This window comes from Pseudonaja textilis, chromosome Z (assembly GCF_049901715.1).
Source record: "Pseudonaja textilis isolate UNSWEBS1 chromosome Z, rPseTex1.2, whole genome shotgun sequence".
In the NCBI taxonomy this organism is placed as follows: Eukaryota; Metazoa; Chordata; class Lepidosauria; order Squamata; family Elapidae; genus Pseudonaja; species Pseudonaja textilis.
Genome location: NC_142008.1, coordinates 67367722 through 67383512, shown reverse-complemented (window position 1 = coordinate 67383512; position 15791 = coordinate 67367722). Strand labels below are relative to the sequence as shown.

Sequence of the window (15791 nt, the reverse complement as noted above, 5' to 3'; positions counted from 1 at the left end):
GGGGGGTGAAGTTCTTACCGGGACGAACAGCTCTGTTTTTTCTGGAGGGCGGGGCAAGCTTGCCGAAGTTATCCCGCCTCAAGCGGCTCCTCACCGTCCTCCCCACCCCCAAGTAACTAAGGTCACGCCCGATCGGCGACGATAACACACCGCCCGGAGGCCTTGAGGGAGGAGCCGGACGGGTAGCGGAACGGCTGATAGTCAGAGCGGCCACTAAAGCGCCGCCAGCAAAGGGCGGAACCACCCGAAAAGGAAGGCGGCAGGGAAGGTCCAACAGGGGCGAAGGTTCCTCCCTTTTATTTGACTGTTCATCGTCGGAAGTGTTCATCATAGAAGTGATTTGTTGCTGAAAGACTAGTTTTCTGTCTGCATTAACTAATTGTGCAAATTTTCAGTTATGGTGAAAATTTCATGTCCATTGCCCTTTGGTAAGGTGCTGCATTACAATTCAAACGGTATCATAGAATACATTTTTAAAAAATCAAAAGTAAGTCTGCTTTACGAAAGGTCGTCAGGAAAGTACGTAGAAAGTACTTTCCCCCATGCTTTGTGCTGTATATGCGCAGTCCGCGCCCTGGGGAACGTGGCAATTCGCATAGGAGTTATTTGGGACTCTGCTAAGTAACTTACGCACGAGGTACGATGGAAGATTTTTAATGGCATTTTTTCCTTTAGCTCTCTTTAGACCTGAACTTCAGCTTTTTCGCAAATCAATTATAGTCTTTTTGCTTCAATTTTCCTAATTTTTTAAAAATATTTTTATTAGTTTATAATGCAGCATACAAAGAAAATACAAAGTAAATAATAGGAAAGATTATCTAATCAATAAAATCCAAAATCAAAGTTTCATTTTTCCCTATCTCAAGCATAAAGTCTAGAAGCTATTTCCAAGTAGAAATAAAAGTGTTTGCATTTTTTTTTTCTTTGATCAAAGCCATCTTTCTTTGATCAAAGCCATTTAGCCATCCCTACTAACTCCATCAGTTTTTGCAGCCATTTGCTCATTTTGGAAATAGAGGTGGCCTTCCATTTCTGTGCATAGAGTAATATCAAAGTTCCATTTTTTCCAAGTCTTTCCATGAAACCCAAAAGAAAACTGGTTTTCTGGTTATATTCATTTTAAGAATTGTCTGTATTAAGGTGTGAATCCTACTCTAATATTTCTTTGCTTTATCACACATCCATCATAAATAATAAAAAGCTCCTTCTTTACATTTACAACGTTCATCTGAAGTGCTTTTTATACATCCTTGACAACTTGTCTGCAGTTAAGTACCAACAAAAGAAAGAAAAGGGAGCATTGACTTCCAACTTTTCCGAGTACATCATCCTTTTTATCCTTTTTTATTTTATTGTATAAAATACAAAAAAGGGAAAAATAAGAAATTAAGGGAAGGAAAGGGAACAGGAAAGGGGGTGTGAAATACAAAGGGGAAGAGAAAAATAAAGAAAAGGGAGCATTGACTTCCTAGTACAGTACAAGATAAATATATTCCAACCTCAACTTTTTGCTTTTACATACTAATATATAACTAGCCATTTCTATAACAGCAAATCTTTCCAACCAACAAAACCAAAATCAAAGTTTCATTTTTTTCACAAATTCCAGAATTGATAGCCAAATAACATATTTTCCTCTTCAAGTAAACTATTCAATATAACCATTCCAACTTTATCTTCCTTGCTATAGTATTTGCACCTAGTAATCATTGTGAACAGGCACCATTTTTATTTACAAAATTTATTTCAAATTCTTTGATCTTACAGAAGGGGGGGGACTTTTTTCTTTCTTTCTGCCTTTCTTTCACCCTTCCCTTTCCCTCAAAGTACAATTGTAAAGTTGTCTCAGCAGTTTGTTAACATTCTCCATATGTTTGCATCTCAGAAGTACTTTGAGAGGACTTTTTTTTGTCATCAGAGAACAACTGGTCAACAAATTAGCATATTTTATTTAGAGACATTTCAAATATATCTCAAATACTTTGCTCCACCATCTTAGCTTCCTTTTTTAGTCAGAATCAGAAGATTTTAGCCATGCATAGCTTTGAAAATCAAGCTACCAGTTACTACAATAGTAAACAAAAATCACAGCTTTCAATCTTTTATCTTTCTCTGACAGCTTATTTTTCTCAGCATATTTCCTTGTTTGGATTGCCTTTGCAGCCTTCTTCCTTGTTCTTTGAGACAAAGAGATCCCTAAAATGGTGCGAGTCTTCAAAATAGTATATCAGGCTGTTGCTACAAAGAGCATCTATTAAGTTGACTTAAGATAGAATAATAATAATTGAAGGTGATTAAGAAAGAAAGGCATAACTTACTGGTTTTTTGAAAAATGAATTTCAAAACATATGTCTTCTTTGATCCCTAAACACATAGCAGTCCCTCCCCTCCCAGCTTTTGGCAATCAGATAGCTTAGGAATTCAACTTCGGAAGCAATTTGCCAGTTTACAGCTGCATTGAAGGGTCCTAAGGGGAAGTCCTTCAACACACCCTAACTGGGTGGGTCATTAAAAATTGATGAGATATCAGTCCCTTCAGTTAAAAGATAGAAGAGCCAACACTCCAGGGAGAAATCCTACAGAGATCTCCCCCCATAAGTGTGTTTAGTTAGCCATATTCCCCAGAAGTCCCAACAATACATCATCCTATAGATTATAGATTATATAATTTAATGATTATAGATTATATAATTTAATGTAAATTTGAAACATTTCTTCCATATATTCTCTCTTAGTTCAGGCATTTTCCTAGACAATTTTTAAGTCTTTACAAACTTCCATCTGAAAAATGGGGGGCAAAAATGAGGTGAGGACTCAGAAGGTGAGAATACTGAATTCAATGTATGTTGTTCATCTGTTGTTATTTTAAATTTGTTTTTGTGATAATAGTTGACAAAGAAGAGTTCACCAAATTGTGTTGCAATTCCCATTTGTTTTATGTCACTAATGAATGCTAGAATGGAAGGGGAGGGGAGGAGAGGCTAGGAGCAGAGGAAAGGAGAGAAAGAAGAGAAGAGAAGAAATAATTCTTTATTGGCCAAGTGTGATTGGACACACAAGGAATTTGTCTCCAGCGCATAAACTCTCAGTGTACATACAAGCAACAAATGATAAATCATGATCATAATCATAAAATACAACAATCATAAATCATATATACTTGCAGGAGGTAACCCCCAGATTTTTAAGTGAACAGAAAAGACCAACAGGCACCAAATAGGCTCAGCAATCATGGGATGCTAAAAGCTTGTTAGATAAAAAATAATGCAAAATAATGTGAATTGGAAAAATAAGCCTATGAGCCAGCTACATACCAGATTTGTAAAGGTCCAAACAACCACTAGATGGTGGGAAAGGATATGACTAAGACATTTCAGTGGAGCAGCATCAAGAAAAGATTCTCAAAATTTAGCGGTAATCTCAAACAACTGAGATCATACCTTTTAAAAAATAGTCAAGTTTGCACCGACCAAGTGAGAAGTGCTTTAAAAATATTCCTTAATAATAAGATGGATATAGCTGCTGATTTCATACAAAATGACTCTTAAGTAGCATAGAAGGATTAAAACGACACATACAAAACCCATCACATTTAATCCCAGGCATATAAGAATAAAAAATAAAAAAAATCTTTATAAATCTCAATAAAAAGAAACAAAAGCATCTCATGACAGCAGAACTCACCTAAACACCTGACCCCAACTTCTTGGGAAACAGCCAGTTTTTCAGTATCTTAGGAAAGGCTAACAAGCCATTTCTGAGATGCTATTCTGTAAGACAGAGACTGTAACAGAGACTGCAACTGAGGTAACATGTCTTTGGGGTCCAATAAGATGTGGGATAGAAGGGATCTGAAACATGCCCCCTCTAAAATTATTCCTGTTCTGTTTGGTCAAGCCCCTAGCAATCTATCAATCTCAGCACTTTATTATTTGGTTGTTTGTTTATTAACATTTAATTTCATTCATGAAAGAGATCAGATTATTTCATTTATTTACGGCATCACACCTCAGCAAATTTTAAGAACTAGAATAGACTAGTTTCAAGTAATTTCAACCATTATTTTGTGGTAAGAATCAATGCAGTCTAATGAAAAGGTTCCTTTGATATACAGGTCTTGTTTGCTTATAGAAGACAAATTAATTCATTTAGATAAACCTGAACACAGGCAGTTCTACAGCTTTTGTCATTTTAAAAAATGTATTATTTACAAGTTCAGCTTTTGGCCCATTTGCTAACTGAAATCATTCTGATGAATTACCATGGTGGAATTTCCCTTAGCTGATATAAGAGAGGATTATATGTATGCCTTTCCTGCTGATTTTTTTTCCAGTTGTTTCCAAACTATATTTAAACTGAACAATAGTTTTTTTTTCTCTTTAGCATTAAGAAGAGTTGTACTAAAATACTCCTTTGTTTCCAATACTTTCTTAGATTTTAATTATATATATATTGTTAGAATACTTGTTCAAAAGAAAGTGGTATTTATTGAAACTAGAATTATTATCAAAGGTTTTTAGGTTAGCAAACTTAACATGAAATTAATATGTAATAATTGAAATCCTACATTTGAGAAAAGAAAAATACCTGTTTCAGTTACTCCTGTTGGACAATAAGTATCATCCCATTTAAAATTTTATGAGACTGCATAAAATGTGGCAATTTTGAATGTTTGCTAGTGGCAGGAGCTATTGCTTTACTTCTTATAGAACTTTTTAAAATGCTATGTCAGATCTCTACTGTGATACTGCCGTTTCTGTGGGGAGGGAGGGCCCTGGATCATTTATTCACTTATTACCCTCTTCCTGTTTCCTACATATCCTGTACTCCCTTAGTTTATAACCCTAGCTCTGACATCTATTTGCCCTATGCTTTGATTTACTTTTGGGGAATGTGTAAGGGGAAGGGCCATCTGTTTTGCTTCAGTTCTGAAGCCTCTTGAAAGAAGTGCCTGAGAACAATCCTTTTTCGCCTTCCCAGGATGGCCATTTCCACAACAACCTGTGGATTGTGGATTGGCTCATTCAACATCAGACTGAGGAGAGGGGTTTCTAACTTCTTTATCCTAATTGAATTGCCTAAGGGGAACTTAGTGCCTGCTTTGCTTTTGTATTGCAATCACCTTCCTTTCAATAAAAGTTCCTTTTGAAAAGCTGAAGCTTGAACAGTTCGTGCTTTCTTGAACAGGGAGGAGAGGCAAACCTTACATAAAGCAGGCTCTGCAAAAGTGGTCAACCTGGAGAAGCAATTTCACTCTACCAAGGGGACCCTGCAAATAATGTCGAACAAAGCGGTGAGGGAGGAGAGGCAGAATGCAGGGGGAGACCTCTACTACTACCCAGCCAGATGCCAGCCCCATCTGTCTCCATTGAAAACATCGAAGCTGTGCTGGAAGCTCTGGTGGTTGATTGGAGTGGGGAAAAAAGACAACTGGGATGGCAGAACCAGAGGAGTCCCCCTCACCTATGGCAGCCAGCAACCAAGCTGGAAATGTGCTGTAAGCCCTGTCAGACCAAGAACCAACTGAGGAATTGGACAGGAATGATCAACTCAAAAGACATGTCATGTGACTCATGATGGAAGCTTTTGAGGACCTCAGAGTAAAGGGGGAGCTGGATCATCGCCAGGGAGGGAGGCTGTAGCAGAAGCCAATGGAGCCAGACCTGTCATTTTGGATACAGTGGTCGCAAGCCAAGCCAACGCTGCCACAGGAGCAGCAGCTGCCCCACCCAACCTGCCCTCGCATCGCCGGCTCCAATGAATGTCCCCAGTAGGCCCAGGGTACCACAACTGGAGAGGAAGGCACCCCCCCGGAGTGAAGTACGATGGCAACCAGCAACTGGGATCCTTCCTGGCGCATGTACTCACATACATGAAAGAGTATGGTGGAACTGCCAAACCCAGTTCGAGTTGTCACCCTGGCCCTGGAAGAGACGGCAGCCAAAATGCCAAGGCCCCTGAGCTGAGAAATTCTGACTGTTTTATGGTGGCTCTCTGCTGCCAGTTTGACAACACCCTGGTGGATCAAAAGGCCCATGACTGCATCAGACCTGTGAAGCAGGGTCAGTGGCCAATAGCTGAATACACTGAAGAATTCCGAGACCTTGCCTGCAGGATGGATTGGTGGGAAGACATCCTGGTGATCTGGTTCAGGGATAGCCTGAAAACAATGACCTCTACCAGGCTTTCCTAGCTAGAGGAGCCCCAAACCGTCTGCATGAATTATACCTTCTAGCCGAAGAGGTGGAGAGCAATCTGGCCAGGAGCCAGTACCAAGCAGGAAGAACCTGGAAAAGATCCCCATCCCAGGGGAAAAGGGAAATGCCCAAGCCTCAAACTGCCCTCATGCCGAGATCGTCAGCCTGTTTCAAGTACAGGAAGGAGGGGCACCATACAGCTAAGTGCCATTCAAAAACCCTGCCCAGAAGCCTGAATGCCTGTCAGATGGAAAGCCCATGGGAAAGAGACCACTCCCTGTGTTAAACCGCGCTGGGAAGTAGAGAGGCTGTGGAGTTTCTGCCCCTCGCAAAATCAGGGGAAGGAACTCCGGCACCACTAGGGGAAGGACTGAGCTGTCCAAAAGTGACTCTGAAGATGACCCATTTTTAAGTGACCCAATTGAACTGCTCACCCTGCCCCTGAGGCTGTTCATCCCTAGCCAGGGGGAAAGAATAAAACTTTCTTGGAATCAGGGTACACCCAGTGCTTAATTAGCCCAACTATGGTAGGGAAGCTAGGCATCCACCTGCACAAGCTAAAAAAAACCCCAATGCACTTTGCCAGTTAGACGGATCAATCACCGGGGGAAGCCAGCAACATTTGCCACAGAACCTCTAGACATAGCCATGGGGATTCATGATGAGGGACTCATATTTATTGTGGCATCCAGAATGGAATGGCCACTAGTCCTGGGACTTACCTGGTTGAGGAAGTAGAACTCCAGAATAAACTGGAAGGAGGGAACTCTAAGATTCCAATGGGGAGTGACTGGACCAGATGGCCAAAAAGAGGAACTGGGAAGAAACCCAAAGAAAGAAACAGCTGTGACTGGGAGAGCTGCGCCAAGGGAATACATTGTATTCCCATTGTATTCCAGGGAATACAAGAACTTAGTTGAGGTGTTCAGTGAAGAGGGCTTGGATGAGCTTCCCCTCCACTGTCCCACAGATTGCACCATCAAAATCCTCCCAGGCACCAAACTACCAAAACCCAAGATGTATAGCATGTCCCCCCGAGAATTTGAGGAATTTAGGATCTTCTTGGCTAGGGGTTTCATCAAACTAATGCTACCAAAAATTGCTGCCCCAGTGCTGTTCTGAGAAAAAAAAGATGGGGAAAGTCTTTTCAAAACTGGACAAAGAGAAGCTTACTACCGAATCAGGATTAGAGAAGGGGAGAAATGGAAAACCACTTTTAACACCCAATTCAAAGTGCTCCCATTTTGACTACAAAGAGCTCCTGCTGTATTCATCCAACTCATATACAAGGTGCTCCAGGAGTACCTATACAAAGGGGTTTTGGTGTATTTAGATGACATTTTAATATACACCAAAACCAAAACTGGGCACATAAAACTTTTCCAGGCAGTCCTAAAGAAACTCCGTGCCGCTAAGCTTTATGCAAAACTGTCTAAATGTGAATTCCACCAGGATAAGATAGACTAGTGAGATACCAAATATCCCACAAGGGCGTGGAGATGGATCCAGGAAAAGTGCAAGCAGTGATTGACTGCACCCCTCCCCGCACGCACAAGTAACTGCAGAGTTTCCTGGGGTTTGCAAACTTCTATTGACAATTTATCCTGGCTTTCACGCAAATTGCACTCTTCATCACTAACCTTTTGAAAACAAAAGAGGAAACAAGTCGAAGCCAAAATGGGCTATAAACTGGACTATGGAAGGCCAGGAGGCATTCGAGAAACTGAAACAATGATTTTCAGCTGAATCCATCCTAAAACACCGAGACCCAGAAAAACCTTTTGTCATACAGGTAAATGATTGAGGGGGAACAACACTTCGAAATCAAGGAAATCCTAGACTCTCACACACACCATTGTTCCATGCAATTTAGTAGCCTGGAAGCATTTACCCCCTTCCTAGAATGAGCTAAAAATCATGTCAGAAGCCCTGCATTACTGCAGAAGTCCCTTAACAAACTCAAATAACTCACTTTGTTGTTGCTTTTTGTGCTTTCTTCACAGGTAGATCTCTCATTTTTCGGGGTGGGGGGCAGCATATCAGATTGTGATATTGCCATTTTTGTGGGGAGGGGGCACTAGGTAGTTTATTCAATTATTACCCTCTTCCTGTTTCCTACATATCTGTAATCCCTTAGTTTATTAACCCTAACTCTGACACCTATCTGCCATGTGCTTTGATTTACCTTTGGGGAATGTTTAAGTGGGGAAGGGCCATCTGTTTTGTCTTAGTTCTGAAGCCTCCTGAAAGAAGTTCCTGGAACAGTCCCTTATCTCCTTCCCAGGATGGCCATTTCCACAACATTTTCACACCTGTGGATTGGCTCATTCAATATTGGACTCAGGGAAGCGGTTTCTAACTCCTTTATCCTAACGAAATTGGCTTAGGGGAACTTAGAGCCTGCTTTTCTTTTGTCTGGCAATCACCTTCCTTTGAATAAAAGTTTCCTTTTGAAAAGCTGAAGCTTCAAGAGTTTGTGCTTTCTTGAACGGGGAGGAGAGGCAGACCTTACATATTATTTCAGTTATTAAATCCTTAGAACAGTGAAAATGACCTCCTTCCGATTCCCCATAATTACAGATTTATCAAAGAGGTGTCAAAGACTAATAAGGGCATGAATGGTATGAATTGGAAACTATAACCTCTGGAATATGTGAGAAATATGTGATAAAAATGAATTTACTGATTTGGAAAATGTAGTTGTATTAATGCAATTGCTCTTTTTATTTTGATTGCACATTCATTCTGGTTTATTTATGCATCAGTCCATAAGTTATTCCAGAATTTTCTGGCTTCTGAGAGATATATATAATTTTTCATTCACTGGCAAAAGTTGTGAAATGAAGGAAGTAGCTCTACTGAAATGGGGAGCAATATAGATAACATATGAAAGTGTATGCATGTGCTCATGCACACACAGATACACAAAATACTAATTGGACCAAACAGATCCCAGAGGTATACACACATACACACACACATATATATTTGTAGGGGGAGTAAGCTGAGATAACAGAAAAATATCTTTTTTATTTATTTCAAAATTTTATTAAGTAAATTATTAAAAATATTGGATGTAGTGTGATCATTCCGACAATCCTGTTTGTCATATATTATGGCATAAAATACATATTTTATATACATATCTACAATTATACACCTGTACATTTATGCAAGTTTCCAATTCTAGTGATCCGTTCTACCAACCATATTCTCTTTTGATTCTAAATCCTTCCTTTTTTCCCACCATAGATAGAATTTATCCCATACTTTATAGTATTCTATTTTGTCTTTATTTTTAATCTCTAACGTTAGTTTATCCATCTCAGCGCATGTCCATATCTTTTTTATTACATCATTTTCATTGGGAATTTGTCTTTCCACTTTTGAGCAAAGGTTAGTCTTGCTGCCGTAATCAAATGTATTATTAAATAAATCTCTTCTTTATTGTATTTTTCTCTTTAATTCCACAAAGGAAAAATTCTGGTTTATATTCAACTTTATGCCCTACCATCTCCTCAAGCCACCTCTGAATTCTCTGCTTTTTTCTTTTGCCATATAAAATTTGATGTTATTTTGTTTAATTCTCCAAAAATCTTTTTATCTAATATTACTGCTATGTTTTGAAAGAGGAAGAGTAGTTTTGGAAGGACATTCATCTTTATTACGGCTATTCTACCCATAAAAGATAACCTTAGGTTTTCCCATCTTTCCAGGTCTTCTGATATATATTTCATTAATGTACCATAATTATCTTCCCTAATTGTTGTACATCTTGCCAATATTTGAATTCCTAAATCTTTTATTTTGCTAAATACCTGGATGCCCATTATCTTAGTCAATGATTCTTTTTGTTTATTTGATTCTTTTTGTCTCATATTTTTAGTAATTATTTTAGTTTTCTCTTTTTTTATTTTCAGTCCTGCAACCTCTCTGTATTCTTCTAATATTTTTATAAGTTTTGGTCCCAATTGTTCTGGTTCTTCCAGAATAAAGAGCAAGTCATATGCGAAGGCTTGTAATATGAATATTTCTTTCTTAATTTGTAGGCCTTTTATTGATGTTTCTTTTCTAATTATCCTTGTTAATACTTCTAGTGTTAGAATAAACAGAAGCGGGGATCATGGACAGCCTTGCCTTGTACCTTTTTGGATTTTGAAATTTTCCATCATCTCCCTATTTATTATTATCTTGACTTCCTGCTTATTATATATCGCCGATATTACATTTAGAAATTTCTGACCAAAGTCCATGTATCTGAGTTGTTATAGAATGAAGTCCCATTTAACATTATCAAATGCCTTTTGGGCATCCAGAAATAGTAGGGCCACCTGCTCCCTGTTATGTTCTTCATAAAATTCCAAGGTATTTAAAATTACTCTTATATTATTTTTAAGCTGTCTTTTTGGTAGAAAGTCATTTTGATCAGTGTATATGAAATCATTTAAGAATTTTTTTCAGTCAATCAGCTATTATTGATACAAAGATCTTATAGTCCATATTTAAGAGAGATATTTTTGATTGTTTGGTTTGTATTTTCCTTAGGGATAATTGTGATGGTTGCTTCTCTCCATGTTTGTGGTATTTTCGCCTCTTCCAGAACTACATTATATACTTCAAGTAACACATTTCTTAAAATTTCCTGCTGATCTTTATACAGGTCTGCCGGAAGTCTGTTTGGGCTTGGTGCCTTGTTATTGTTTTGTTTATTTATCGCCACAATTACTTCTGATAATCTTATCTCTTTGTTTAACATATTATTATTTTTCTTTGGTTATTTTAGGTACTTCTGCTTTTTTTTAGACATTGTATCGCTTTATCCTCTGTAGTATAGCTTTCTTCATTATATAATTTCTCGTAGAACCCCTGAATTTTATATATATATATATATATATATATATATATATATATATATATATATATATATATATATATATATATATATATTCCTCTTGGTGGCTCATTCTGCAATTTAGCAATCCAACTTTTTTCTGTCTGTTTTTTCAATTTATAGGCTAACCATCTACCCGGTTTATTGGCATTCTCAAATAAGTTTTATTTTGTCTTTTTTATTGTCATGCCAACTCTTCTTTCTCAAGTATATTAATTTTGTATTTAATTAGATAGAAAAATATCTTGAGAGGTATTAAGAGATGTCAGCAGGCATCCTTTCCATTTTGTGTGATAAGCATTTTTATTAGTTATGAACACCATGGTCCACTTCATGGAAGAACATTCATAAATCCCAAATTTGCCCACTGCAGGGTTGAAGACCCCCAGATTAGATCTATTGAATAGATTTATAATTATTCTGTGTGACAGCAAACTAGGGTGATAAATAGGATATATTTCACACACTTTCCTCTTTTGTGAATATATTTTTATTTTGGCCTCCTTTTGCAAGTTTGGCAGTAGCCCCTTACATTATATAAAAATCCATGTAAATTTCATTTATGCAACACTTAGGTGCTTTTCAAAGGGTATTCTCATTTTTAAAGTATATTTCTTTAACATGATGCATTAATGTGCATGGTTTCCTATAATACCATATAGGCATTTTCTTTAATACATGTATTTTGTTAAATTTTCACAATTTACTACACAAAAATGGAAATTCCATCTTGGAAATGTATTCCATTTCATAGGTCTGTAGAGCTTCTGAGTCATCCAGGCAGGGGTGGGATTCAATTTTTTTAACAACTGGTTCTGTGGGCATTGCTTAGTTGGTGGGCATGGCTTGGTGGTCATGTTATTGGCTGGGCGTGGCCAACTCAATATCACTCACATCGAGGCACGCATCTCCTCGCCTGGCCTCTCATGACTGTGGGGATGCTGCAACAGTTGTAAGTGTGAAAAATGGTCATAAGTCACTTTTTTCAGTGCCATTGTAACTTTGAATGGTCATTCCAAACAAGCAAAGTACCAGCAAAGGAGGGAAAAGAAACTCCAGAGACATTCCTGAGACAGGAAGTCTAATCCTGCCAAGAATGTAATAAGGGTTAATGAAAAGGCAGTTTCTGTAAGCAACACCAGAATGTTTCCTTTCTGCATTCCTTACAGGATTAGGCCAGTAATTTCTTCTAACAACTGGTTCTCCGAACTGCTTAGAATGTTAACAATCGGTTCTAGCGAATAGGTGCGAACTGGTAGAATCCCACCCCTGCATCCATGTCATGATTGTCTCAAAGGTGCTTTTTCAGGAGGCAACTGGACTTCCTTGTTTTTTCTTCGAAGACATTTCATTTCTCATCCAAGAAGCTTCTTCAACTCTGATAAGATAGTGGGGAATATTCTATTTCATGTATGAATATAGGATGGACAATTCAGTTACATTAAAAGCACATTACAACTCCATATTTCCTTTATTCCTTTATTATCTTTATTTGTTATATTTCTGTCCCATCTTTTTTCTCGCAGGTTAAAACAGCATGCATGGGAAACTTCTCTCATTTTATCTTCATGACAGAATCTTGTGAAAACATTGAATTACGAATTTGTGATTGACTGAATTATCTAATAAGCTTCATGTCATGTGAAGATCTGAAACTGGATCATTGGCATTTTAACCAACATAAATTCTAGTAAAATGAGGAGCAAGGTATCAGTTAAGCATCAGACTGAAAGCTGGAGGAATATAAGTCAGATAAACCCAATAAATTATTGGTGAATCTGTCCATGCTACTATATTCCACAGCACCTAGACTTAATGTAACTTAGTGTATTTGAACACTTTAGGCAGAGGAATGAAATAAAATCTCCAGAAGATTTGTAATTGCTTAATTGATTTAATCTAAAAATGCATTAAAATGCTACCAAAAGATCAATAGATTATCATGCCCCAAAGATCTCCAAGTTTAAGATTTATTCTGCTAATCTATTCTGGAGTGTGGGAATCACAATTATTACATTTACAGACTTGCCAAAATAAAAGTCATTTTTTAAAATTGGCACCATCTATCTAAACTACCACTATTATTTTCACTCCCTAAGTCCTAAGAAACAGCTTGAAATAATCTATTAATGCCTTCATTTCTATCATGCTAAGAACAAAGAATAAAAAAAAATTTATTTTTGCACCTTGCTCTTGCATAGAAAATAATACCAAAATAGGCAACTAAAAAGATCTACGGAAGTTTCTATAAATGGCAAGAGTATCATAGTACAAAGACAGAAAGACTTTGAAATACTCCTACAGAATTTGCAAAGATGGCAAAATTAGCTTGTTTAATTAATGAAAAACTATAACTACATTTGTTAATGACTGGAACTTTTTATGTTCTTTTTGCTGAAAACTACAAAAATGAAACTACAAAAATACGTTTGCTGATTAGAATGAGAAGACTGTGTAAAGAATATGTAAAGAAGGAACAGACACAGAAAAATCTGCTATAAAGAAGATTGGAACCCACTCATTTATAACTTGTTCTTTTACCTTTTCTCAATTACTTAATCACATTTCTTTGCTTCTTTTTCCAAGTTGGTATTGATTTTTATTCTGTAAAAATATTTAATAAAAAGTAACTTACAAAAAGAAAATTATGCCAATAATGCCACTGTGGCCACTTTTTAGAATAAAATTGAGTTCTGAATAGGAAGTTTTCAATATGACAAAATTTAATAACTTGTCTCCTTATAATTACATGAATACTTAAGAATTTCACAATAATTGTAACTAAGCTTGTTTATTACAGGTTTTTTTAATAAAGGTATGCTCTGATCTGTTCCTACATTACAAAATTCTAAAAGTAGCTTATTATGCTTATTAAGGAATAGTTGAAATTTTAAATGCTTTAAAATTATAGATAATATATGTACATATGCAAATATCCCAGTAGAGCATCTGAGCAACATTAGATACTCAAAGTAAAGTGAATTCAACAGACATATGAAAGGGCTGTAAATTAAAAAGAATCATGGTGAAATCTTTGTGAGTATCATTAAACTGGCTGAACGTGTTATACTAATGAATCTAACCATATGTTGCATTTGCCCCAGGAGTGACCACCAACACACATTTCCATCTTCTCTGTTCTGTCACTAGCCACAGAACAAGAGGTAAACATACAATACCAGATTGCTGCTGACTCTGCTATGTTCAGAAATATGAAAATCTTTTGCTCATCTCTTGTTTCATCTCTTGTTAAAAAACTGCTATATAAACTGATATCACCACAGAGTAAGGAAGTGAAAAGTGGTCAGAGGTCAAAGACAATTATATGTGATGCTAACCATATCACTCTTTTGTGGTGGTATCTTAGCACTAGGCTACAAAAAAGTATCTGTTTTGCTTGCAGTTAAATATTTTTCAAGACATTTTGTTCCAGTTGTTACAGCTTAAAAATCAAAAGTATTAAAAAAAAAATAGCAGGAGTCTGTCAGTTGCAAACCTCTAACAAGAGTTTTCACTTCAGAAATGCACACTATTGTGTTAGGAAATGTCCAAGTTTTTCCACAGAACTGTTATGTTGAGATTTCATGTTAAGACTGGCGGACTGTCCTCTTCATATAGTTATTTTTTTAAAGTCAAGTTTGTCATTTATATATAAATATTTTGAATACAGTGTAATATCCTGGCATTTCATTTTACAAAGGAAAAAGGAAAAATAACAGATAATGCATAGTAATTATCATATTTATAATTATATTTGCTTATTTATGATCATAATAATACTAGCATATTTGTAATTATAAACAGCATATTTTACTTATGCCTAACAATGATCTTTCTTCATCTAATTTCTACCTCTTATCTCTAGCCATTGATAAAACCTATTCCATGTTGAATAATATTCTGCATCTCCTTTATCTTTTATTTTCAATGTCAATCTATCTATGCACAGTCCAATATTTTCGTAATTATATTTTCATCTGGTGTGGTTTCATTTTTCCAATATTGTGAAAATATAATTCTTGCTGCTGTCAATACATGTAGCATTAAGTATATAGTCCCTTTGTCATAGCTTTCTGGTATTATACCTAACAAAAATATTTCTGGTTTTAAACCTATATGCTGCTTTATCATCTTTTCCATCCATGTGTGTATTTTCATCCAATATTTTTTTGCTTTTATACATGTCCACTTATGTAGTAGGTACTTATGATAGTAGGTACCCAGCATCTGATTACATTTCCAACATTTGGCGGACACGTTGTTAAATATTTTTGCTAATCTTGCCGGTGGCAAATGCCACCTATAAAACATTTTATAAAGATTTTGCTTATAAACAGTAGTTGACATCACAATTATAGCCAATTAACTGCCGAATAATCCTAAAATTTACTAATCTTAGTTATTTTCTATTCATTAGGTATCTATGTTTACATATCCAGATTTCTAACTTCTGCCATTATTTCTATTATAGTGTGCTGTCCAGACAGTTTAGAGTTAATGGGATTTGGATAGTTAGGTAGCAATTGTGAGCTGTCCCCTTAAGGGAATGCATCATGGTAAATGTAGTTAAGGTATCCTGGGAAATGTAGTCCATATCACGTGACCACATCTGTAATCTTGATTGGTCACTAAATTGACCCTTGAGGAGTTGGGGGGAGTTTTCCTCATTCTTGCCTGAACTCACGGACTCATGGTAACTGTAT

General features: G+C 36.7%; 1 protein-coding gene and 1 long non-coding RNA gene across 11 annotated transcripts in view; one reads left to right on the top strand and one right to left on the bottom strand.

Moving 5' to 3' along the window:
* Positions 1-337, bottom strand: part of STARD3NL (STARD3 N-terminal like) — a 59553-nt gene extending 59216 nt beyond the window's left edge. For 6 of the 10 annotated variants that reach the window (XM_087917194.1, XM_087917193.1, XM_087917197.1 and 3 more), the window contains exon 1: positions 19-182. The gene's annotated coding sequence lies outside the window, so the exon portion shown is untranslated. Of the gene's footprint in view, positions 1-18 lie in introns of all 10 variants that reach the window. The other 4 variants (XM_087917199.1, XM_087917203.1, XM_087917206.1 and 1 more) reach the window with 2 other exon arrangements.
* LOC148124060 (uncharacterized) lies at positions 307-14158 on the top strand. Its single transcript, XR_015740246.1, has 3 exons — positions 307-637; positions 2741-2806; positions 12615-14158. It is a non-coding gene; the product is annotated as an uncharacterized LOC148124060 (long non-coding RNA).
* Positions 14159-15791: the final 1633 nt, after the last annotated feature.